We start from the raw sequence: 26,694 nt of genomic DNA, 5'->3' as shown, positions 1-26,694 counted from the left end.
GCATGTCTTCATTTTTTCCCATTTCCACTTGCTCTTTAATTATTTAGAAAATCTAGAAAGGTAACTGAGAGTTGGCATTCATATAAAAGTTTGAATTTCCTCCGTGACCTAAAATGATTGCAGTTAGTAGACAACTTTTGAGGAAACTGCAAAATTTGAGTGCTTTTATTTGGGCAAATGCAAAGAATTCTCCAACCTTGAATTATATCTTGGATAAAAGGAACACTATCCTTAGACTCTCGCAAAATGATAGGCTGTCTCTCTAAAAAAAAAACTGTATCATTAAATAGCAGCTTTTTATTAAATGTGTTTATGTATTCATTTCTAGCCAAAATGTGGGGGGAAAAATTGTCATCTACTTGACCAATACAAAAATCATCATCATCTTATCCATTCTGGAGGGAGAGTTTGTCTCAATTATTATTTGTAATCTCTCTGATTTGGTAAATGCCAGTGCTATGGAATCTATTTCAACCTGATAATTGATAGTTACTTGCAGAAACACCTACTATAATTTCTACAACTTAGTAACCTATCCTTTCCTGTAGCTAATCTTTTAAGTACAAAATACATGTATTTTAATTTTAAAAAATATTTTGGTACACTCCCATCCCTTCCTTCTGAATTTGGAGGTAGGAAAACAGAAAAAAGAAAAAAAAAAAGAAAAGGGAGAACTTTTCTCTCAATTGAATCTTTTACATGTGTCCTCTTTAGAATTCTGAGTGAATTGTGGAAGTTGTGAAAAGTGATTGTATCATATTCACCTTCAACAAAATAAAGAAATTAATGTACAACAAAAATGAAGAAATCAATGTACTAAGTCTTGGCTCTAAACTTCCATGATTTCATTATTTTTATATGATTTATTATAAATTTGAGAACATTTCTTAAACTCCTAATTTATCCAAATGCTTTTTCGGCATTTGAAAGTCTCCTATACATTTATTCTAAAAATGTTAATGCTGCCCAAAGCATGCTTGCCACTCTTTGAAATACCTTCCAAGATTAGAGAAAATTCTTTTGGAAATCTTCAATCACAGAAAATCTTGGAGAATGAATCGAATTTTTGGACGGCATCATATTCTTTCAGAGTCAAATATGGCAAACAGGTTATATGAATTTTTCCATATTTTATTTCTCGGCCCATTTTTTCTATCTCCGAGCTATTTTTATTTTATTTGTTTTTATTTAGTTTTCACATGATACTATATATTACAGTTATTATTATTTTTTAATCTAGCTTCTCTACTTCCTAGAAAGTACACACTTTGAAGTCAAGCACTATTATCCTGATTTTATTAGAAATTCCCTGTAGTTTACCAAAATTTTCATGATACATTCAGATGTATCAGATACTCTTTGGATTTTGTGTAGTTTAGAAAACACTCTTGGAGACTATTTATTGACTTGTGTAATTCTGGACCGATAACCCTCCAAGCATGAAGTACAATTGCCAACATGGGATCTCCTGTCCATCACCATCATCCTGAGAATTCCCTTTGCTCTTCTAATGTATCCCTTCTTTTCCATATCTCATGTCTTCCACTTACTCGATTTCTTCTTTTTTAGTAGAGCTCCCTCAAAGAGCTTCCCAAAAAGGGCACATGGGAGGTAAACTTTTCTAGACCTTGCATGATCAAAGTTTATAGAATCATATATATATATATGATTAGTTAGGTCTTTCTTCCATTTTTACGAGCATTTTGTGGGATCTTTCAAACTAAAACCATCTTCTTTACTTCTTAGAAATGCTCCTAAAACTTTTTTGATGATTTTATACTCTTCTTTTTTTCTTTTTTCCTGTTCTTTATTTTTGATACACTAATGAAGGATTTTCTGGATCTGTTCTCTAATTACCTTCTCTTTTTCTTTTATCCTTAACAAAATTTTTTTTTTCATCTTTTGTCTACTGTCTGGCAGTTTTTCCCAACTTTATCCTTCCATTTCCTATAGACTATTCCTTTTCTACCATTATATTTTTAATATTTGAAGCTTGTTTAGTTCTCTAAATATATCCTTTTTTGTTGTATTCTGTTCTTTTTCATGGATGCAATACATTTTCTTGTTTGTCTCAGGATATTAATGGTAGTGTTGTTTTTTTTCTGCATTTTTTAAATATAATTTACTCCCAGGTTAGTATCTATTATATCTGTTCCACTCTAATAGCTTTTTTTCTTTGTTCTGTTCCTATCTGTCATATTAAAATTTTTTCCTTGTATATGCAATGACTCGTGCTTGCCTATTTATTTTTAAAGGAAGGGCACTAGAATCTGTTTGTAAATTCTGGGCATGTAGGGAGCCTGTCATTTTTGCCTTCACTTGAAAGTGATCTGTCTGGGCTGTTATAGTGTAGACAATAGTAATGTCAATAGTTTTACACACTATCAGGAGTTTAGCCAAGCTGTTCTAAGATATTGATGCCTTGACAGCCATTTTGCTTGGCCAAATGGCCTGCAAGATCTTAAACTGACACTAGCCCCTTCATGCAAGCACACGTCCTTTGAGAGCAGCCTTTAGAGTCCTTGCTTCTGCTGAATAAATAGCCCAATAATAGGCAGAGGATGAGGTAAACTCAAGCAGAGTTTGGAGTAGCATTTGACATGGGGAGACTGGTGGGTGACAGTGTACAGCAGAATGTAGGCATTCAAACCATCCCAAAGGCAAGACCAGGGGGCAATCACAGATGGAATGTGGGGATATACCAGGTCAGAGCGATGTCACCACTGTGGATCCAGGTGCTTTATCCATTTGACAGACAAGGAATGCAGTGCAGGAGTAGTGGGAGTTTAAAAAGTTGTTAACTGTTAGGCTGTGTTTCAGGGCTTCGTTCACACAGATGCAGACCAGAATAAGGCTCAAATTCTATCAGACATAGATGGAACCAAGGGAAGACTACAGGAAACGTAGCAACTTAGAGATGATATGTTATCTAGAGAGCATCTCTTACAGTATAGGAGAATTAGCTACAAAACTATTTCTCAATGTGATAGAAAGTTTCTCAAAGTGTAGTCCATGGACACTCTGGACTAGAATCATGAGGTAAATGTGTCATAAAGACAGATTCTTTGTTCTTTCTGTTTGACTAAAGAGCTTATGTGTTGCTTCTCTCATAGAAGGTTATGCCAGTATGCCAATCAGTAGTACAGAGTCTGGGGTTGAATCTTTTATGGAGGTCCTCAACAAATTATTAGCAAACTGAATTCAACAATACATTAAAAGGATCATAGACCATGATCAAGCAGTATTTATGTCAGGGATGCAAGGCTGGTTCAACATCCATAAATCAGTCAATGTGATACACCACATTAACTAAATGAAGGATAAAAATCATATGATCATCTTGATAGCTTCAGAAAAGGCATTTGACAAAATTTGGCATCTATTTATGTTTAAAACTCTCAATAAAGTGAGTATAAAAGAAACATACCTTAACAAAATAAAGGCCATATATGAAAAGCCCACAGCTAACATCATAGACCATGATGAAAAGCTAAAAGCTTTTCCTTTCAGCTCAAGAACAAGACAACAATACCCACCCTTGCCACTTTTATTGAGTATAGCATTAGAAGTCCTAGTCAAAGCAATTAGTCAAGAAAAATAAATAAAACTATCCAAATTGAAAAGGAAGAAGTGAAACTGACACTATTTGCAGATGACAAAATATCATGCACAGAATACCCTAAGACTCCAGCAAAACAAAACAAAACAAACAAACAAACAAACAAAAAACTGTTAGAACTAATAAACAAATTCAGTAATGATGCAGGAATCAAAATCAATACACAGAAATCTGTTGCATTTCTATACACTAATAGCAAACTATCAAAAAGAGAAACTAAGAAAACAATCGCATTCACAATTGCAGCAAAAAGAATAAAATACCTAGGAATAAATTTAACCAAGGAGGTGAAAGTCTTGTATACTGAAAACTATAAGACATCAGGAAAGAAACTGAAGATAGAAGTAAATGAAAAAAAAAAATAATATTCTGTGCTCATGGATTGGAAGAAATACTATTTTTAAAATGTCCATACTACCTAAAGCAATCTACAGATTCAATGCATTTCCTATCAAAATTCCAATGGCATTTTTCACTGAAATAGAAGAAACAATCCTAAAATTTGTATGGAGTCACAAAAGGACCCTATAGCCAAAGCAATCTTAAGAAAGAACAAAGGTAGACACATCATGCTCCCTGATTTCAAACTCTATTACAAAGCTATAGTAATTAAAAAGTATGGTATTGGCATAAAAATAGACAAATAGATCAATGGGACAGAGTAGAGAGACCAGAAATAAATCTACACACAGATGGTCAATTAATTTATGACAAAGGAGCGAAGACAACGGGGCAAGGACAGTCTCTTCAATATACAAGTGTTAGGAAAACTGGACAGTAAGATATTAAAAAAATGAAATTGGATTGCTATCTTACACCATACATAAAAATTAACTCAAAACAGGTTAAAAATTTGGACATAAGAACTGAAACCATAAAACTCCTACAAAAAACATAGGTGATGATTTTTGGATTTGACACCAAAATAAAAAGGAGCAAAAGCAAAAATAAACAAGTGTGACTACAACAAACCATAAAGTTTTGCACAGCAAAATCAATAAAATGAAAATGCAACTACCTGAATGGGATAAAATATTTTCAAAACATATATCTGAAAAGGAGTTAATATCCAAAATATATAAAGTTATCATACAACTCCATAGCAAAAAAGAAACAATCCAATTAAAAAATGGGCAGAGGATCTGACATTTTTCCAAAGAAGACATACAGATAGCCAACAGGTACATGAAAAGATGCTTAATATCACAAATCATCAGGGAAATGCAAATCAAAACCACAATGAGATATCACCTCACATTTTTATAATGGCAATTATCAAAGAGACTAGTAATAACAAGTGTTGGCATGGATGCATAAAAAAAGAAAAGAAAAGGAACCCCTGTGCACTGTTTGTGGGAATGTAAACTGGTGCAACCACCATGGAAAATAGTATGGAGGTGCCTCAAAAAATTGAAAGTAGAAGTACCATATGATCCAGCAATTCCACTTCTGGGTATTTATCTGAAGAAAATGAAAACATGAACTTAAAAAGATATGTGCACCTCCAAGTTCATTGCAGCATTATATACAAATGGAGTATTTTTCAGTCACAAAAACATTGAAATCTTGCCATTTGTGATGGGCCTCAAAGACATTATGCTAAGTGACATAAGTAAGACAGAGAAAGAAAGATACCATATTATCTCTCATATATAAATAATCTAAAAACAAAAACAAAACTGAGTTTATAGATACAGATAACAGATGGTTGGTTGCCAGAGGCAGTAGGTGGTATGTTGAAGAATTAGGTGAAAGGGGTCAAAACATAAAAAGAAATTTAAAAATAATCATGAAAAAGGACCTGGGCAGAAAGCTCATTCCTGAGCACAGTATATAAATGGCATCCTTTATTATTTTCCGTCTGCCTTACCTTGCTTTGTACTTCTTTATAGCATTTATCATTACCTGAATTTGGGTATCTGCTCTATTAATAGAATAGAAGGTAGCTCTGTATTCTAGTGTATCTGCAACCTCTAAGATACTGACTGGCAATGGTACTCAATAAATATATGTTGAGGGAATGAAAGAATGGATGGATGAATGCATATTAGAATGGCTGGATAAATAAGAATATGCAGTAGAGACTGTACTTAGGAAGCATAACTGTTCCAGGACTGAGGCACCGATTTCCCCAGCTTTCAGAAATTAAAAAACAAAAACAGAGCATTGACTTTAGTTCTTAGAGGAGAAAAAAAATGCAGTGAGGTCACCACATTTCATGATAGCCTCTCCTGCAGAAGCAGCATCTTCTCATCCCAAAACCTTGGGTTCTGATGGTGAAATAAACTCTTGTTGCTTCTACTTTTCTCATTGCAGCATAAAAGTGACCCCTGGAGTTACTATAGATCTCAATTTTGGTGGAGCTTCTGAGTATAATTCCTTAGGAAGTACCTGGAATCCTATATTAATAGGATCCTTACAACCCTCTAATTTACCAGGCAGTGCGGCTCATAACATAAATGAAACCCACATAATTAATATTTAGAATACAAACATTTCTTTGCTTTAAGTTAGTAAGAAAGAACTTGAAGCTTACACTCTTTTTCTTAATAGATTACTCCTTCAGAGTAATCCATTACTGCAGTGCCTTACTTTGATGATCTATGATAACTTAAAAGATGTGAATAAAAAAATTTCCAATATTTTATTTTCCCCTCAGCAGAGAAAACTATTTTTGTTCAGACCCACAAATCATATTTGCAGGGCCTGGGGAAAAAGTACAAATGGAGAATCCTACCCCATATGTCTAAATAATAAAATGTTATCAATTGAACTTGTATACAAGATGATAATCTGTTATACAAGATACGTTCTAGCATACGTCTTACACATATATCTCAATGCGACAACCATGTTTGAACAGAGTAGTTTTGGATTCCTGGGCTGGCAGCCTGCTTCATTCTCCTCAAATCCTAGTTCAGCACTGAGTGACCTTGAACCCAAGCATGTAGCAATGTTAGGCTGCACGGGTGAGTTCTGTCCACACCTGTGAACAGCCACACGTGGATCATTCCTCCAGGCTAGGGATACGCACATTGGTGGTGCTGTCAGCTCTGGGCAAGAGGCTGACACAAGCCCTATAGGTAGGTCTGAGAGTTGGTTGAGCAGGAAATTCCAGGATCTTGGGTTTCCTGAATATATTCTAGAGAAGGAGGTGATGAATGTGTTAGATGACCATCTCCTCTTGACTCCAAAAGTATTCAGCCCATGGGACAGGGCAGGGACTTAGGGACAATCAAATGTGGTCCACCTGAATGCACCACCCAAATCTCCCATCAAGGAAAGACTTGCGGTGTCCACTGTTGGGGGTGCTCTCAGCCCGTGCAGGAACAGTTACACCTATAGACAGACAGCTAGCCCAAAGCCACGTCCTTCCCTGGGCAGCCACAATCAATGTCTGATTAAGGTGGGAATATAAAGTCCTGCCATTTTGTCTCCAGGTGGGACAACACTGATTTAAACTCCTGAGCTTTGTTTGTAGTCAGCCAAGTCTGTCGTGGAACCTGAATTATAACTTGGCGGCTCTTCTGTCCAGCCTTTCTTTCATTCCCTCTCTTCCACAGGTTTTGATCACAAGGGCTTTCCCTAATAAACCTCCTGCACTGAACTCTTAGACAATATTTTCCCCAGAGAACCCAGCCTACATTACCCAGCAGGGTAAGGGCCCTTGGGGTTATATAAATATGCCTACCCACTGTGCTGTATGCCTGAAATATAAAATAATATTGAATGTCAACTATAATTAAATATATACATATGTGTGTGTGTGTGTGTGTGTGTGTGTGTGTGTGTGTGTGTATTCACAGGATGCAAAATACTGCATAGGGAATATAGTCAATGGCATTGTAATAGCTGTGTACGATGTCAGAGGAATAGTAGACAGAGGAGATGCCAACTTGGGGGGGTGGTTATCACTTTGTGAAGGGTGTAAATGTCTAATCATGTTGTTTTGTACACCTGAAACTAATTTAAAAAAAAAAAAAAAAAGGTGCTGCGCTAGGGCAGGGCCCCTCTTGCCTGGGCCATAGGTTGCTATAAGCCATTTACCTAATCTTAAATGGCATATATAAGAATCACCAGGTGAGGTGCTTAAGTATTTGGGTACCATGAGCTCAACTCCCAGAGATCCTGATTTGTAGATTTGGAATGCAACTGTTAATTTAAATTTTGAACAAATATCCCAGGTGATTTAGATGCAAGTGGTTCATTAGATTCAACTTGAGTGACTTTTCACTGTGTTAAACACAACTTTTCTGAAGTCCAATGTTACCAGGTTGTAAAAGGAGTCAAGAATGTTTTTCCATTGTTTCTCGAGTCAGGGAGGAACATGCTCCTTATTGCTTAATACGTAATAGCAGGTAGGGTGGCATGAAGCATAGGAAAAAAGCAAACAAACAAACAAACCCAGTGTAGTACTTAGCAATATAAAAAAATCTTGCCTTGTCAATTTCAGCAAGGTTGTGGTGTTTCCCTTACGTCTCTTAATATTTGCAACACTTTCCACTCTGGCCCTATCAACTTTCACTGCTTTTTTTCTGTGCAGCACTCATCTTTCTCTGCTATACCATATATTTCATTCATTTAATTGTTATTGTTTATCTTTACTACTAGAAGTTAGGCTTCATGAAGACATGAAGGGCAGTCAGTTTGTTTGTGCCTGGAGTAGGCAGAAAGACAAGAATTTCTCTGTTTGATTTAATGCTATACTTTCAGAATCGGATGCAGTATCTGACATACAGTAAGTGTTCACTAAATATGTGCTGAAGGAGTGATTGAGTTAAATTCACAATATAATGAATCACAGAAAAGAAGCAGTAGGGATGCACTCAACAATGTTCTCACCCTTCCTTCCAAAACACAAGAAATCTTAAAACATCCATCATTGCAGTGAAGAAGACATTTCAGAGCCAAGCTTTCCAGAGCATCCCCATAAAGGGACCCAGGACTTTTTAAGGAATTGTAGATGTGCACTTTTAGCATTTACACAGATCGTACAGCAGCCCATAGGAGGAGAAATAGCCACATGTAAAAACATGGTACTTGATGAAAATTTGCACTTTAATGACAGCTTTTCAAACAGAAAGAAGCCAAACTATACAAGCCTCACTCAGGGACTATCACCAGGCGCAAAGAAGAGCTGAGAACAACACAGACACAAGTGAAAGCTGATAATACATAGACACAGAACAGAAACACCCAGAAACACTGCTTAACCACCCATGGCTGTGGGTTTTACCAGCTCCTTAGTGAAGAAAGATTGCAAATGTTCTCTAATTCAATTTGATTATTATTTTGCAGTCTGTTCAAAATAGATTTATATTAAAGTTAATGGTTTCCTAAATTGAATGTGGTTTATTTGATAGCTATGATTGCAGTAATCTTCAACTAATCATCTTACAGTCAAGGATAATATCTGGATTGGGCAGTTTATTTGTGACTGGAGTAGGCAGAATGACAAGTGGAACCAGATCCAGAGTGAATGCTTGAATACGGATTTCTACTGCTTTGGCTGAAGCATCCAAAAATAGTTTTTAAAAAAGGGTTTTTTAAAAAAGATAATATTCACATTGCTAAATGTTACTAAGCTTAATACTTTTGATATTTAATGCTCTAAAAATGCTGACTAATGAATGATTTAAGCTAGTCAGTCTCTTGAGGAAAGAAAAACACTGGTTTCCAAAATTATCAGGGAAAATGCTATCACCCCACATAAATTAACGATATTAAGACCTAACTGATTCCTGATTCTCTCTAAATATTAGAATTATATATATACTTTTTTTTTTTCTTTTTTAAATTTTATTGGGGAACAGTGTGTTTCTCCAGGGCCTATCAGCTCCAAGTCATTGTCCTTCAATCTAGTTGTGGAGGGCACAGCTCAGCTCAAAGTCCAGTTGCCATTTTCAATCTTTAGTGTCAGGGGGCACAGCCCACCATCCCATACAGGAATTGAACCAGCAACCTTGTTGTTAAGAGCTCACGCTCTAACCAACTGAGCCACCCGGCTGCTCCTCCGGGTGCAACCAGCAACTGAGCCACTCGGCTGAGCCACCAGCGGCAGCTTGTTGTCTTCAATCTAGTTGTAGAGGGTGCAGCCCACCATACCATGTGGGAATCGAACTGGCAACCTGGTTGTTAATAGCTTACGCTCTACCAGAGCCATCGGCTGCTCCTAGAATTATACAGTTTATATGAATGCAATAACATATATTAACATACTTGTAAAATATATTTTCTAAGTGGCATTCTAGACAGTTTTTATGATCCCCCACCCATACTTTTTCTTTAAAATTTGCCAAATGATTTTGGGGGAACTGTATTTTTATACATTGTTTGAATTTTACTAATTTCTTTCTTAAATAAACAATAGTCACTGTATATCAAGAAACACAATAAATCTAGTCAGATTCTTCAAATGTTGCTATTTTTTAGTTGGGCTGAAGAAATTTCATCTTCATATAACATTGGAAATGACATAAGAGAACATTTAGTAGAATATGAGTTAATAAAAACAAAACTTCGATTAGTGCTCTCTGTGAGCATTTTTCAGAAAAAAATGAAAAACTTAAGTATTGCTTCAATCTTCTCCAAGTGAGTGAAAGAATAATATTTTGAGATTATTTATTTGAAGATGCATGAAATTTAAAATTGTAGGTCGTCTCAGGAAGACTTTTCATTTGAAAATAATTTAAAATTTGTTTCCTAGGTGACTGACAATTCTTTAAGGAGTTTGTATTGAAACCTTATTATAGAAAACATGAAGGTATTACTTGGTAGAGACAGATTTATTACTCAGGAGAAATATAGGTTACCTAATTTTCAACAGGTAGTAGTTGTCTTTTAGATTTAGGGATGCCCTTGGCCTTTTATACGTTGTTTAAGTTGGAAAATCACTATTTGAAATACAGGCAGGAAATTTTGGCATATTTAAAATCATTATGTCTGTTTCTACAACCAAACATATTTTGTCAAAAATATTCCTATTCCCTGTGAAAAAGCACAGTGAGAAACAAACAATAGGGATAGCAGGAGGATGACTGTTAATCACTAGCAGTCATAATCACTGGTTGAGCTTATATTCTAATAGAGGATACCTACCTACAAAGCAGCACACAGTACAACACAGGCTGCATCACTATAATGCTATATAAAAGATGGCTAGTAAGTGCAGTAAGGAAGAGATCACTGTGGGATTGCTATGTTAAAAAAGACTTTAAGAAGCTTTCTTCTTATCTGAACTGTAAAGTGAAAGACTCATTGTGATTCAACAGACCTTCATGTAGAGTCACTGGCAATTCGAATTAGAAATAAAATGAAATACTCATGGAGATCTTTCTATGTGTCAGGCACCATTCTTTGTGCTGAAAACAAGCAGCTTTACTTCGAACAAAGAGGAGGTCATTATCATCTCCAAATTGCAAGTGATGAAATTTGAGGGTTAGAGGAGTCACAGAAACATGTCCAAGGATAAGTAGCAAGTAAAGAATTAGAGATGGGAGTTAAGCTCAGGTCTTTTTCCAGAGTCTTGCTCTTCACACACCACCATCACGTCTGCTCTTGAAGATGCAGACAGAATTGTCCTAGGAACTAAAAAAAGGTTGTGATTCATGCAATATGCAGTTAATGCTGAATGTTGCCTGAAAGCATATTTATAATGGAGAGAACTGAAATGCAAAGAGAGAGAGAAATTGTAAGCAGACTTTAAGACTTTGGATTTCATTTTTTAGGTAACTAGTTAGTAACTATTGATTGCTATCTTGATGTTTGACTGCATTTAAACATTCTTCAAACAAGCGTTTAAATTAAACTTTTCCTTTATTTTTTAAAACATTGAAAAAAAACACGAGATCTACTTTCTTAACAAATTTTTAAGTGCACAGCACAGCATTGTGAACTCTAAGTGCAGAGCTGTACGGATCCCTTCATGTTTATTTATTTCAAATGATTTACATTTACAAAGTAATGATGTTTAAATATGAATTCAATTAGCCTTTCTCCGAGGATGTGTTCATACTAGGCATTTCAATTTTATTAATGACTGTTCGTCTAAATAGATGCTGCTGAAAGTTTTTGTTTTTTACATTTCCACCATTCAAATATTTACATAATGTTTTCCCATAGTGCTACATCCTTTGTGGATTCTGATAGTGAATTTTTTTCTATTAAGAATGCTTTTGGCTGCAAGCAAAAGTATATACAAGAGTTGCTTAAGAAGTGTAGAAATTCAGTCCAAATTTGTTATAACATGTCAGTGAGTTTAGTGCTGATTCTCAGTGCTTTGCAAGGTATGTTGAACTGGCTATCCCTCATTTCAATTAGCCTGATCTCTTTCCTGAATGTTTGCTACCCATATGGTAATTATTTCTAAATGTTTAGAATGACATCCCTTAATATCATTAAGGAGCGGAACCCTATCTCTGTGTTGTTCATTTCATTTTGGCTTAAGATCTTTACGGAAACTGCAGATATCAGAATTAGTTTCAAGGAAGAAAAAGAAGACAAGATGGCCCATTTTCAACAGAACAATAAAATTCTTCTCAGAAACCCCTCTGCAGACTTCCCCTTGTATCTCATTGGACAAAACTCTCAGCCTCCCACACCTACAAAGAGGCTTAGAAACATTTATGTAATTTTTTCTATTCCCTAGAGTAGAGGAAGGCATGGAAAAAGAGGTTCAACATGAATACTGAATGAGCTAACTAACAATATCTATCACAGAATTAGAGGAAAGCACTTAAACATAATCAAATGAGTTGTTGAAGTGATCAACTTCTGTTCTTTCTCAAGTCCTTAGGGTGGGAGGAGAGGGTGATATAAGGACAGAAATACCCAATGAGTGATATCATGAAGTCTAAATGAAAATAACTGTCCTTACAGCTTGATAGAGGTACTTCTGATCCCATCACACAACTTAGTTTTGATTAAATTGTTTTTATTTACTTGGGATTTGAATTCCATAATTACAATTGAGTGTACTTAAATAATTCTCCCGAAGTATCTTTTTAATTAATTCTCTTCTCTTGTGAGGAAATTTAATTTTACTCAGTCATCACGAGGTACATAAAGAACTGTGAGTACTCTCATGAGAAAGCGGAGAGAAAAAGAGACAGAAGAAAAACTAGTATTTTCTGACTGCCTAGAATATGACAGCCCCTGTTACATAAGTCATTTAATTTAATCTTCACAAAACCCTAACAAGAATAGATATTATTTTGCCAATTTTGCAGATGAGAAAACTGAGGCTTACAAACAGTAATTACCCAAGACCACACTGATGGTAAGTGTAAGAGGGAGGGCTTGATCTCTCTTTTTGCTGTTATTCAAAGCAGAAACCCTCTTGACTTTATCTTCACATTCCTCATGCCCAGTAGAAGGTCTCCCTGAGAACACTTAAATGGTTATTTAATGAATAACATTGTTCTGTCTGACTCAAAAACCCCTGTTGTTTATATTGTGACCTGTTCCATTTCTCAAGAATAGTTCCCATTATTTATGTTCTCCAATTCTGAAATATCAAAGGTTTAGATATTTGAGGTAGTCTAGTAAATTCAGAACCAGATTTCAATCTTTACTATCAATTGATCTTGACAAAGTTACTTAAAACTCTTTGGATACACATTATTTTTCATTTTACAAATAATAACTAACATATATAGTGCTTTCTAGAAACCAAGAATTTTTCTAAGATCTGCATAAATCAAGCTATCTAATATTCACAATACCACTATGAGGTATATGTGGTTATTATCTCTGTTTCACAAATGTGGAAATAGCTATTGCCACAGAAGTGTTGCATAATAAACAACCCTCAAATTCTATGGCTTAAATTAATAATACATTTTCTTGACTAGGTAGGTCGACTGAGGGATAGGTTGGCTAGGATGATTGGGTTCTACTCCACAAGTTTCTCTTCCTTTCCCAGGGTCCAGTTGGTTAGACTGGGAATAATTTCTTTTGGAAATGGCACAGGTGCAAGATATGCACAATTCATCAGTGCTTTTCAAGGTTCTGCTTATGCTACGTCTGCTAGTATATCATTGGCCCAAGCAAGATACATGGTCAGGTCCATAGTCAAGTGGAGGTGAAATAAACTTCACTCTTTTCAGTGGGAAATTAATATTTCTGAACAATAACCTATGAAATTAAGAAGGTTAGTCATGTTCAACTAGCTAGTAAGACTGAAGGTGGGATATAAACCCAGGCTGCTTATACTATCTTAATCTGTTTTTAACACTATACTACACTTTACTACAACTGGAGATTAAAAAGAATTTTTCTACAACGTATATTTAAGATTCATATCAAGTCATATAATACTTGTAGACCACTTAGCACAGCACTTGGCATATGATAAATAATAAAAAGAAATTCTCTCTGAAATTTAGTTATTCCTCACACAGCTAGATATAAATAGTTTTACACACTAATAAATAAAAACGAAACTGACAAAAATTACTTGAATTGTGTTTGCATATATTGCGAATCATGCATGCATTGGGGAAGAATAGATATTGGCAGGTGTCATTTTGTTCATCGCTGAGGAGAGAAGACAATTTCTCAGAAGTTCAATGCCATTGAAGCGGTAGAAACTCAGTGAGAGTTCAAGTTAATTTCAACTTGTGATCCTTTCCTATTTATTCCACTAATATTTGTTGTGTATTTATTCCACTCTAGTCACTAGACTTACCTCTGTATATACACTGATGAATATGGCAAAATCTTTGGCCTCAAGAGGTTTATGGTCTATTTTAATTATTTCTTCCTGGATCTTTGGTTTGCTGTGAGCAAGATGCTGTCATGCCCATTGATGTGTGGATGAGCGGGCTAAGCACTAGACCATAGGAGAGCTGTATGACCTGCACTGAGGGAAAGCTTTCTGGATGCGCTGACAGCCACGGACAGCCCTAAGGACAAAAATACTTTTACCAAGACCCATAAGGCTGTGTTTGGAGACAGAGCGATGAGGGAAAGGATGTTCCAAGCTAGAGTATTTCACGTAAGAAATGAAGATAGAAAAAAATGGAAACATCGGGAAAGAAGACATAGTTTAATACAACTAGAATATAGAGTCGCCGGGTCCACATGGTCACTGCTGACCACAGATGGCTATTCCACACTTGTAAAGTGCAGAATGAAACGCAACCTATTGGATTTAAAAACCAGTACAAAAAAAAAGTGAAATACCTTAATATTTCAAAATTGATTGCATGTTTTAAATGATAATGTTTTTAATATATTGGGTTAAATAAACTACATTAAAATTAATTTTATCTTTCTTTTTACTTTGTTAATGTGACTACTAGAAAGTTCAAAATTATGTATGTGTCTGAATTTACGTTTGTGTTTTTTTTTTTTTTCTATTGGACACTACTGGTGACACTATTGGACACTACTGGTGACACTATTGGACACTACTGGCATAAGGTAGAAAGTGACTAGATGTTGGAGAGATAATGGAGAAGAGGGGAAATGCTATTAGATATTGATTTTGTCTGTGTAACTGCAGGATTTGAAGACAACACTCTCCTGTTTAGAGGACTTAAGTTTACCACACAGTACCCAGCAGTTCAGACACTGAAAGCATTCCTTCCCTTACGGCTAGAATTTTACAACAGCTGTCTCTAATGTAGCCAAAAATCTAGTCTGTCAGGTAGAGGCACTGTGAAAGGGCTGTAGAGTTACTTCTCTCCTCCAGCCTCCATGTATCCAGAAGTTGTTTTGGCCAACTTTCCAGCTGTCACAGCCCATCAGAAGGACACCAAAGCCTACATACAGGTAGCTAAAATGGAAACTTCTTGGTTTTGTTATCAGCATGTGCTTTCCCTATATATCCTACCCTTACGTCAACTCAGGAAATCCACCGTTTCCCCATTTTCATCCAGAAGCATTCAGGAGCAATTTGTCCCTCACCCTCAAGCTTCAGGTATGGGCCCTGATTGACTCTTGGCTGAGAGGTGACCATGTGCCCAAATCCTTGCCCACGGGGACTGGTGCAGAGATGGGTATATAACCAAGTCAGAACCAGGGAGATACTGAGTAATGTTTACTGTGGCTTTTGGAGGGGTCGGTGGGGAAGCCCCTTTCTTCTTCTGGGAAAAGCACTGGAAGAGATTTTCTGTGAGGCTCGTTCTGCATCAGAACTTGTGCCTGGATGCCAGCCATGTTGCAGTGACGAGGGAAGAGCCTGCCACAGAGAGGACAATACTGAAGAAACAGGACTGAGAAACACAAGATAGAGCTGATTCTCTATACCCTGGCTTAGGTAGTTCCACAAGCCAATCAGTTTCCTATATTATGTTAGCTATTCCCAGGAATTGCCAAAGCAGAAGAGATCTGTGGACCAGAACTGTAGTAGGTTGTGAGTAGAGGAGAGGAGACAGGACTCCTTTCTCTGTGCCACACTCTGTCACCGTGTTCTCTGAAGTTGTACTTGAGCCCAGAGTGTCACCCAATCATTAAAAATTAGTCCTGAGGGAGAAGACAATACTACCATGTTTCCCCGAAAATGAGACCTAGCTGGACAATCAACTCTAATGCATCTTTTGGAGCAAAAATTAATATAAGACCCAGTTTTATATTATATATTATATATTATATATTATATATTATATTATATTATACCCAGCCTTATATCATAGTAAAATATTACTGGGACTTATATTAATTTTGGCTCCAAAAGATGCATGAGAGCTGATTGTCCGGCTAGGTCTTATTTTCGGGGAAACACGGGAGCTCCCTTCTTTATCTCTGCTTCCTCATCTTTATCTCATGGCAAAGTTTACTCCTAAAATTTGCTACCATTTTCTCAGTTATGCAGCAAATAAATTCATGAATAAAACAGAGCTGTGTAGGGAGAGTGTTGTCTACCCAGGCAACAGCCAGGCACAAATGTCCTGATAAACATAAATCTGTTTATATAATTAAGTGACTGTGTACACATTTTCATAGCTTTTAGTTTATTCGGAGGATAGACCAAATGTTTTAAGTTGTCAATATGATTTCATCATTTTCAGATGGAAAACCAAGTATCAAAGAAGTTACATTTGATTTTTCTATTGAAACAATGATCTAATGTAATAGCTGTTCTCAGACTCTAAACCAGGCCTCAGAACTGAAAAATATGTAAAATGTCTCATATGAGGTATCCAGTTAATTAGCAAATTTGCCTATACAGCATGCAGTTATGAAAGTTTGCATCACAATTATGCCCCAATATGACCTCGAGTCCGGTGCTATGCCCAGTGTTAGGAAGTTATTGCAACTAGGATACACTTCTATCATTCCCTTCACATTCCCTGCATTTGGTTTTGAAATTAAAATCATACTTTGCATACTGAGTCTTTGCAGAAAAATGACCCTATATGATTATGGAGTTCACATCATTTGATTTTTAGAAGAACCCATACAAAATAACTTTAAAACATGCTCATATGTTCATTTTATGCTTGGTAATTATAATAATGAATCAAAATATTTTCTGAAAAAGTTTATGTAGTAGAAGAAGAATGCTAATGACCATTATGCTGATGATTAATCCTCAAAAAATAATAAAACGTACGGCAGCACTTCTCTAAGTACATATCTAATGTCCTTGGTACACTAAAAATCTATGACAACTGTCCAGGGAGCTGTGTGCTGAGCGTTAGTTGAGTCACATATACCACTGCTTACATAAAACTACCCATGGTTATTTTTTGCTACTCTGTGCTGGTATATGCACCGAGATTAGGCACTCAGTAAGTAGTACCCTATGCATTGCCTGAGAGGGATTCAATATGCCCATTTGTTCAGAATCAGTTCTTTCCCCCCACCCCAACATTTTGTTAATACCAGAAAAAAATATGATTGGTTTATGGTTTATGATTGATAATACAGGCAAACTATATTTTTACCTTAAACTTGATGTTTTGTTAATTATTTTTATGATACATCAAGGTTAAATTTCAGAAAAAAATACCATTTGTCACACTAGGAGTTCACTCTAGCCCAATAACAACTTTGAGTAGGAAAATTATGACATTTTTTTTCATATATCCCCACTTAGCTTTCACACTTGTGAACATTGAGCGTTAAGAGGTTTATTTTTTAAAGCTCAATTCTGTTGTCAGAAATGTTCGTAAAGTGGCTTGGATTGGGAAAAATATTGCTGGTTGGTCTACTTTAAATTCTTTAACCCAGTCACACTTATCATCTAGAAATGGCAGCACAGATTTAATAGATGGGACTTTTAAAAGCATTTCCTCCCGAAATAGGTAATTCAGGGTGCTGAAGTAGTAGGAAAAAGAGCTATTCAGAGAGAAGGGAGTCCATCAGAGAAAGGCCAAGAAAGACCAAAGTAACAAGCTGATGAAGGTAATGGGTCAAAGTACTAAGAAAGAAGCAAAGGTGGAAAGAGACCTCCTTGTGGAGCAAGTACGTGAAAATAGAACAATTGTATTCTGACATTTTGAAGAACAGAAAAATAATGAGGATGTGTTTGAACAAAATTAAATGATAAATTTAGATTTCTCTTATTTCTCTCTTGCTAACTCTCAAGTTAAAATTATTAGCAATAAGTAGATTAAGCTACCATGGCTACAAGAAAAATACTACAAGCAGTTATTTGTGTATGGTTATTAATATGTGTCTCAAAAGGTACAGATGCTTCATTCAATTTCCTTTACCCACTGTGCTCATCTGAGGATTTGCTGTGGAGCCTTCAAAACATATAATTCGACGAAGGCATAAATGGATATAGCCACTGTGCTTTGGTGCAAAGAAAGGTGATAGTTCAGCCCTGTCCAAGGAGGCCTTGTGCTTGAACACCAGCTGGAATTCTTCAATGCAAAACTGTATTTGCTCCAATAGGACAATACCCAGCAGCCTACACTCTCCCTGGTGAGAGAGAACGTGACATTCACCACAAGTGAGGAGTAACCTTTTCATTTCATGAAACTAACACAAGCTTAACAGCTGGCGGCAGAACTGTTGCCATGCTCTTTAGAAAGACTAGTTTCTGGCATATTTCTGCCGCTAGCTTGTCCATGGACCTTCTGGGAAAGAAAAAAAAAAAAAAAAAAAAGAAGAAGAACAGAGCTGGCCCAAGTGTTAATGTCAGATGATAACATTTGCCAGGCTAGATCCTACTCAGGCATTTTCTGGTCAATGATGTGACAGAAAAAAATCTCAGTTAACAAGGGTTTATGGAACACCTACTGTGCACCATTAAAACAAAGCAACAACATGAAAACTGACTTAAGGTGTTCATATTATCCAGAGACAAACATACACCTGAAAAGAAAATTATATTTATTTAGTATAAGTATCATAAAGCAAATATGAAGTGATTTCTATAAAGGCAAAAAAAGGGCAGGGTGGCTCTAACTCAGTTGGTTAGAGCGCAGTGCTCTTAACAACAAGGTTGCCGGTTCGATCCCCACATGGGCCACTGTGAGCTGCGCCCTCCACAACTAGATTGAAGCAACTACTTGACTTGGAGCTGATGGGTGTATGGGTCCTGAAAAAATACACTTAAAATAAACAAAAGCAAAAAAAAAAAAAAAAAGCGAAAAAGGGCAGAGATATCTTCTGTAATATCAAATTAAAAATAAAATTAAACCATTACAATTAGTTTGTCACAAGACATCTCCCCCCTGCCCTCCCAAACTGTCCAGGATTATATATGTGTATGTATAAATATGTATTACACACGTACACACTACATCAATTACACTAGTCATTGAATTCTGAGAATTCAGAATTACAGAAGTAATCCCTACTGGCGATATAATTTTTAAGTTAAATATTTCATCTTTCACTTATTCACTTAACAAACATACGACAATTACAGAGTCACTGACTTCAAGATGTTCATAATGTGGGAGACACACAAATAAACATAAAATTAATAGTGAATACAGTAAGTTTGGTAACAAAAGCAGGGATAGCGTACTAAGAGACATTTGATAAAACAGAGACTAGGAGGATCAATGGAAACTTCCCCGGAGGAGAATCTTAGTGAGCTGTGTTAAATGGAGAGTAAGGGTTTGGAAATTGGGGTGAAGGAGGTAGGACATTTCAAAGGAATGGAAATAAGATACAGACAAATTAGGCAAGACACTTCAAGGCACTCAAGATTACTAAAACACAAAGTGTGAGGCAGAACGTGGAGATAGGTAAAGCTGGAGAAAATGGCAGCAGTCAAGGTCAAGCCTTGACCAAGAGTCCAAGGAGGGAAGGGTGTTAGGATTCTGTGAACCCCCTGAAAGCATGTGGACAATGTTTTTAATTACACATGTTGGTTTCTTCTATGCAGTATATGTTTCTTTAATCAAAAAATCTCAAAATGATAAGCACATGTTCAATACTTGTCTGAAATGTGTTTGAAAGGGTTAACCATCAAAGAAATGCAAATTAAAAGTATAAAGAGATACGATACAACTATCAACACATGTAAACACTTTGAAAAAATTAAAAGTACCAACTCTTGTGCAACTGTGGAGCAATTGGTGAGAGTCTAAAATGTCACAACCACTTAGGAAAATTGTCAATTTCTAATAACATACAACTATTTATGACCCAGAAATTCCTATACTCTTCCTTTGCAAGATAAGCGTATTTTTCCACAAAAAGCATTGTGCAACAATGTTCATAGCAATGTTATTCATAATTGTCCCAAACTTGAAATAGCCTTAATGTCTATTAACCGAAGAATGGAGAGCTTGTATTAGTGTTGTATTATTGCTATAACAATTACCAAACACTTAGTGACTTAAAACATATATGTATTCTCTTACAATTCTGGAAGTCAGGAGTTCAAAATGAATCTTTTGGGGCTGAAATCAAGGTTTCAGTAGGCCTGGTTCCTTTTGCAGGCTCCAGAGAAGAGTAAGGTTATAGAGGCTGTGACATTCCCTAGCTCTTGGCTATTTCTCTTTAATCTTTGTTTCCATCATCAATCTTTGTTTCCATTGTCCCATAATTTCACCTCCACCTTCCCTCTTATAAGGGTCATTGCAATTGCATTGGTCTCACCAGAATAATGCAGGATAATCTCCCATCGCAAGATCCTTAACTTCATCACATATGCAAAGTCCTTTTGAATGTAAGGTAGCATACTCACAAGTCCCCGGTAGTAGGGCACAGATACCACAGGAGGCCGTTATTCAGCCTGATACACAATTATTTATTCTTACAACGGAATAGCACTCAAAAATAAAAAAGAACGAATTAACCATAGACACAAAAGGATGGATGAATCCCTTAGGCATAATGCTGAGCAAAAGAAGGTGGTCATAAAAAAGTATATATACAGTGCATGATTCTACACTAACCTGTGGTTATAGAAGTCAGAATAGCGGTTACCTCCGGGAGTGAGAGTAACTAAAGAGGGGCCTTGGGAAAGTTTATGGAGTGATAGAAATGTTCTAGATGTATCTTATGTGTGTCTACATGTGGCATTTTACTGTATGCAACAATTTCTTTTTAATTGATTCTTTTTATTTTGAGTCATATGGGTTTTCTTCTTCTATAATACTTTAATATCTTAATCTACTATGTCTGACACTGAACTGCTCATCCTGGTTTTCATAAATGCACATTTGTTATTTCTCCTGTGATTCCAATTTTGGTTAATGGCACCCACTTTCCTTGGTTTCTCAGGAGGAATGAATCTGAACCCTCTCTCCCCCTTCGTGTAAGGGTTCTCAATATCACCCTCAGGCCCCACGATGTTTGCTAGGACACACAGGACTTAGAAAAACGTTAAACTTTATGGTTGTGGTTTATAAAATTGAAATCATATAGATTCAAATGAGCACAGGGAAAATGCGCTTGGGTGAAATCCAGGAGAAACCAGGAGCAAACTTCCAAGTTTTCTCTCCCAGTGAAGTAGCACAGGACACATTTAATTCTCCCAACAATGCGTGACAGCATTATGCAAAGTGTTGCTAACCATGAAACTTCATACAACCCACGGTATCTAGGGCTTTTATTCGAGGTCAGTTATGTAGGCGTGCAGCTACTCAGACTGCAGCACCCCCGCCCGTGACACCTCAGAAAAATGCATAAAGCCTCAGGCACATGAAAACGCTTTTCTCAGGCTTGCTTTTCTTTGGACTATGAAGAGTGTGAACAATCAAGGCCTGATATGTAACCCTTTACTGCCCACCTGTATTTTGAACAAATTAGGTTCGAGCAGAGTGAATTTTGTCTTTGATATATTCTTAGATTCAGCTTCTCTGCTCTAATTTCCTGGTGCCTATTTTATCCCCAGCCCTCATCTTCAACGATCTGGTTCTTTCTCATAGTAACCAAAGGAGTTCTTCTACCACCATTTTTCTACTCACCCAATAGATCTTCCACATTCTTGTTAGAGTCATTCCTCTAAAAATGAAATTTAATAATGCCACTGTGCTTCTTGAAAGTCTATGTTGTTGACAATAATTGGATGTCCATTATCTATACAGTATCTTGTAGCTTTTAAAAAAACAATAATGTATAACTCAACTCATTAAATTGGAGAGATACATACCATATATTTGTAAGGAAGCAAGGGACAAAACACTACAAGTATTATATTCGTGTGTGTTTGTGGTGTGTGTGTATTAATATGAAATGTAAAAGCCTGGAAAAGTTGCTCACATATGTTACCAGTAGTTATCTCTGGGTTGTTCAGAAAACTGGTGATTTTACGTTTTTAGGTATATTTTATGAATGTTCTGATTTTTTTTAATGATCCTGGGGTAATTTAAAATAAAACACAATGAAGTTATTAAACATATGTGTGGCTCTCCAGTGGCTAAAAGATTAAGTTTGAACCTCTCAGTGTGGATTAAAAGGCCTCACTTACAAAGTGGCCTCACCTGATTTTTACTTTCTCTTTTCCTGAAACTTCAAACCATGAACTGTGTTCTGTAGTCATATTGAACTTATTACAACTCCCTGAATACCTCTACATGGTTAGCACTTGATGTCTTTACACTTTTGCTTTTATGCTAGGAATATCCGTCTCCTTTTTGTCTGGAAACTACTTCTCTTTTAAGAACCAGATTAAATGTTACTTCCTCTGGGAATTCTTAATGTTCCAGGCAGAATTAAGACTCTTTCCCCTAGCGTCCCCAAAACATTTTGTCAACATATGTTTTATAAAATTTAGCATGTAAAATTTAACAATTTACTGTCTATTTTTTTCCACCAGATCTTGAGTTTTTCAATTCAAGAACACTCCTCTCTGCATGTATTTATTTCAAGAGCTTTTCCACAGTGCTTGGCACAACTGTGCTCTCAATACTTTAAAAAAGTTATTAATAAAAAATCTATTTTATGGAGATGAGGAAAAGAACAGTAAATTATAGACATGTAAAAATCAATTATCATGTTTTCTACTAATTATTATAGTTTGTGAAGTTTCACTTTTTCTTATGCCAAAAAAGTTCTTCCTTCTGTTCAGAGAACAAGATTCAGTAGGTTATGCAGATTTTATTTATGCCTTTAGATGGTACCATTATTTAGAATATTTGGTCCAATGTTTGATTTCTATGGCATTTATGTCTATTCTCCTAAGTTCAAATGTTTCTTAAAATCAAATATTTCTCGATTTTGCTGTCCAATTACTGTGCAGTAATTAATGGATAAGAATTAATAAAATACCAACGAGAAAGAATATGTAATTTCACATTGTATTTTTCCTTGGCTTATATTGCCAGATAAAAGTAGCCAGAGTTGTCCATCTCCCTTTATTTTCCCACCATTCATGTAGAGATAATTGGTCAGAATTCCTAGGAAACGCCATCCACACAAATATTCTAGTTATAACCTCAGACCCCAAACTAGGGCTTTGGTTATGTCAAAGGGGCCTGACAGAGAATACTCACCTCTATGATTGTATTTTCAAATTTTCTATGACATCATTTATCTTTGAACAAGCAAACTCTGAGAAAGATGTGGTGGTGATTACCAAAGCAATTGTGCTTTCATGAAGTATTCAAGTTTCTATAAGCTTTATTTTATATATTTTGATGAGTTAGTGACTATATTAGATGTAATTCACAACATAGACAGAGTTCATAACAATAACATCTTGGATTTTACTTGTAATAAATTTGTTTTCTTATGTGCCCTCTTTGTTTCCCATATACAGTATTTGCCTTTCTCTCTCTGAAGAAGGTAAATACACATTAAAAAAACCAACACCTGTCTGATTATTTAATCAATTCTCTTTGCTTAGAAATTGCTTCTTCCCTTTGTTGAATCTCTTCTCTCTTTTGCAATGTTGGCTTTCTTTGAGTTCTGGTGATGATGGTTTATGATTCCACTGTAGTTGCCATAGTTCTCTTTTGGACTGCTCCCTTAGTTTGTGCTTTAGTTGATGAGCAGATATTTTGGGCAAGGTTTCCACCCTTATAGTGAGCTTGGGAGATGACTGGGACATGCTCTTTGAGATATTCAGTTTTTTGTGCTTCACATTGATCCAGAATGTCTGTAATCGCAGTACAATTAGCCTGGGAGACAAAGCTGTACTTTGTCCCAGACAAATTGTACTGCGGATACTGAGTCTGGTGCTTGTCTTATAGGGAGATGGGAATGCACAGAGGTGAACGACCTGTCTTTTCCTTCCTTAGCAGCATGACTAACTGCCCTATTGGCTATTCTGGTACACTCTGGCTTCTGGGTTCCGCCACAAACCACCACTAATGGTCCGTGATGTCCCTCTCCATTTGCAGACTGTAATTCTGGGGTTCTAGTAGGTGCTTAGCCTGCCATCAAATCAGAAGATTTTTTTTTTTCAAATTTTGATACCAGTTTTGTTTTCGATAAACCAGTGTTGTATTTTTTCTAATTCATAAAATCTGGGTTTTTGTTTTTTTGGTATTAATTGAGATCTTGTACATGTTATAGATTTGTTTTGTCGGTATTTCTTCAATGCCGTAAGAGAGGAGCTTCAATCTCTTGTTTTTATTTTCTTACTTGGTGATAAAAATGTTTACAGTTGCACTTTATTACTCTGGGTATAATTTTGGTTTACTCCTGTAGGTTTTGATATGTAGTGTTTTAATTATCATAACTTTAATATTTTATTGTAATTATTTTTATTCCTCTTTGACCAAAGAATAATTCAGGAAAGTATTTAAATTCTTAGTGGTTGGACTTACTGTTCTGCATTTTTGTCACTAATATGAAGTTTTATTGAGGTAGGATCTGAGAATTATCAGTACTTTTCTAATTGTGAGATTGATTTTAGGACATTTATGTTTTATGGGCAGTTAAAAAAATGAAAACTTATTTTATATATTATATATAGCAGTAAACATTTATTAATAAACTTCACTGTTATTATTATTATTCAGTACTCTACATTGTATTGTATCTATTTATATCTAATAGATCTATAAGAATCAAGAAGTTAAGTTTCAAAATATTGAGCTATCTATATATATCTGTCATTTTCTCCTTATATTTCATATACATTTGTATATATACATATATGTATATATATAATTTCCATATGCACAAGAGTTGAATATAAAAATGGATAATTTCACTTTCTTGAACTCTGCATTTCTGTAGAGCATAGAACGTATCTACTCATTTTTATAGTATCATTTCAATTTTTCAATATTTCATGTTAGGTACGCCTGTTTTAAAATTTCCTTGGAATCCACCACAGCACAAGGTTTCTGTTATTTTAAGCTTTATAATAAAAGTTTTGCAAAGCTCTAGTTGAGACATGTTGAAAGAAAAATGTGTTGTCAATTCTTCAAATTTTAAATTAACAGTATCTATTTTAATCACAGGTGACAATAAAAGGATAAAAAAATTTTTTCCTCCAAAAAGTCTGTTAACAAGAATGAACCAGAACAAGAGATATGGGAGAACCATTAAAAAAACAAAAATGTTTTGTTTCCTTTTTTAATATAATTTTCAGGTCAATGGAATTTTATTTTATCATTTGGGTTCCCGTGATGTGTGCAAATCTGTCCTCAGATTATATAACGAAAATATGTGTTTGAGCTGGTGTCAAAATGAGCTTTCACATTTCTGTTTTGTTTCGTTATTTTTGTGTTCATTTGCCACACTTCCCTTCTGTTCTTCCTCATCTTGTACCTCATTTCTACCCATTCCATTTCTCTGTTTACCATTCTACCTGCTTTCTCTCTTAAGTAAATGTCTGTATCTCTTCCTCATGTCCCTAAATATACCTTCCTCCTCTTCACTTTAACATTCACATACGTGTCATGTGCCAGATACTGTTCTAAGTGTTTTACATACAGTAACTCATTCAATTCTCAGGCAACTCTCTAAGTTAGATAGGACTATTATATCTACTTTAAAGATGGGAAAGCTGAGGTAAAGATTAGTTAAGTGAATTTCCAAGGCCACACAGCTGGTAAGTGGTAGAGCCACTTGAAAGTCAGGCTGCCGGGTTCATACGCTGAGCTTTCCCTCACAGCACTGCTGCCTGTGTCAGTCTGCAGCTTCTTCCCCATGGCAGGTCTTTGTCCTGCCCAATCACTCAGTGAAACCTAAACATTAAAATGGGTGTGGTACTTGCTCTGGGACAGGTTTGGGCTGGTGATTTATCTTTAGTATCACATGTAGTCCTTAAATCTACTTTGTGAGTTAGTTATTATTTGCTCATCAACAAATGAGAAAATGGAAGTGCATAGAAATTATTATGTAACTTATAAATCATATAATTATAAATGTTGGATCTTGGATTCACATATACAGATGGCTGACTTCAAAGTATTTACTTTTAACCTCTATAAAACAGAACACCCTTTCTGTTGAAGCCCAAACCATTCATGTATACCAATTTCTCCCTTTTCACTAACATCAAATTATCTGGCTGCTTGAAATGTTTCCTTCTTGACTGATTCATTGCAAAGTCTTTAGCTATTCAATCTAACTTGATGCATACTGTACATTTTCCTTCCTATAAGGCTAACACTCCTGACTATGCTTTCTATCTTATGTTTCCATTTATTAAATCGTCAGTATTTGTTTGAGAACCCTATAATCTGGACTGAGCATTGAGAATATAAAAGAGACCCAGAGAGATTTGGTCCATGCCCTCACAAAGCTAACAGTGGGAA

This window comes from Rhinolophus sinicus, chromosome 1, assembly GCF_057876585.1.
Source record: "Rhinolophus sinicus isolate RSI-liver-muscle chromosome 1, RSI-T2T, whole genome shotgun sequence".
In the NCBI taxonomy this organism is placed as follows: domain Eukaryota; kingdom Metazoa; phylum Chordata; class Mammalia; order Chiroptera; family Rhinolophidae; genus Rhinolophus; species Rhinolophus sinicus.
Note: the sequence above shows the minus strand (reverse complement) of the source record.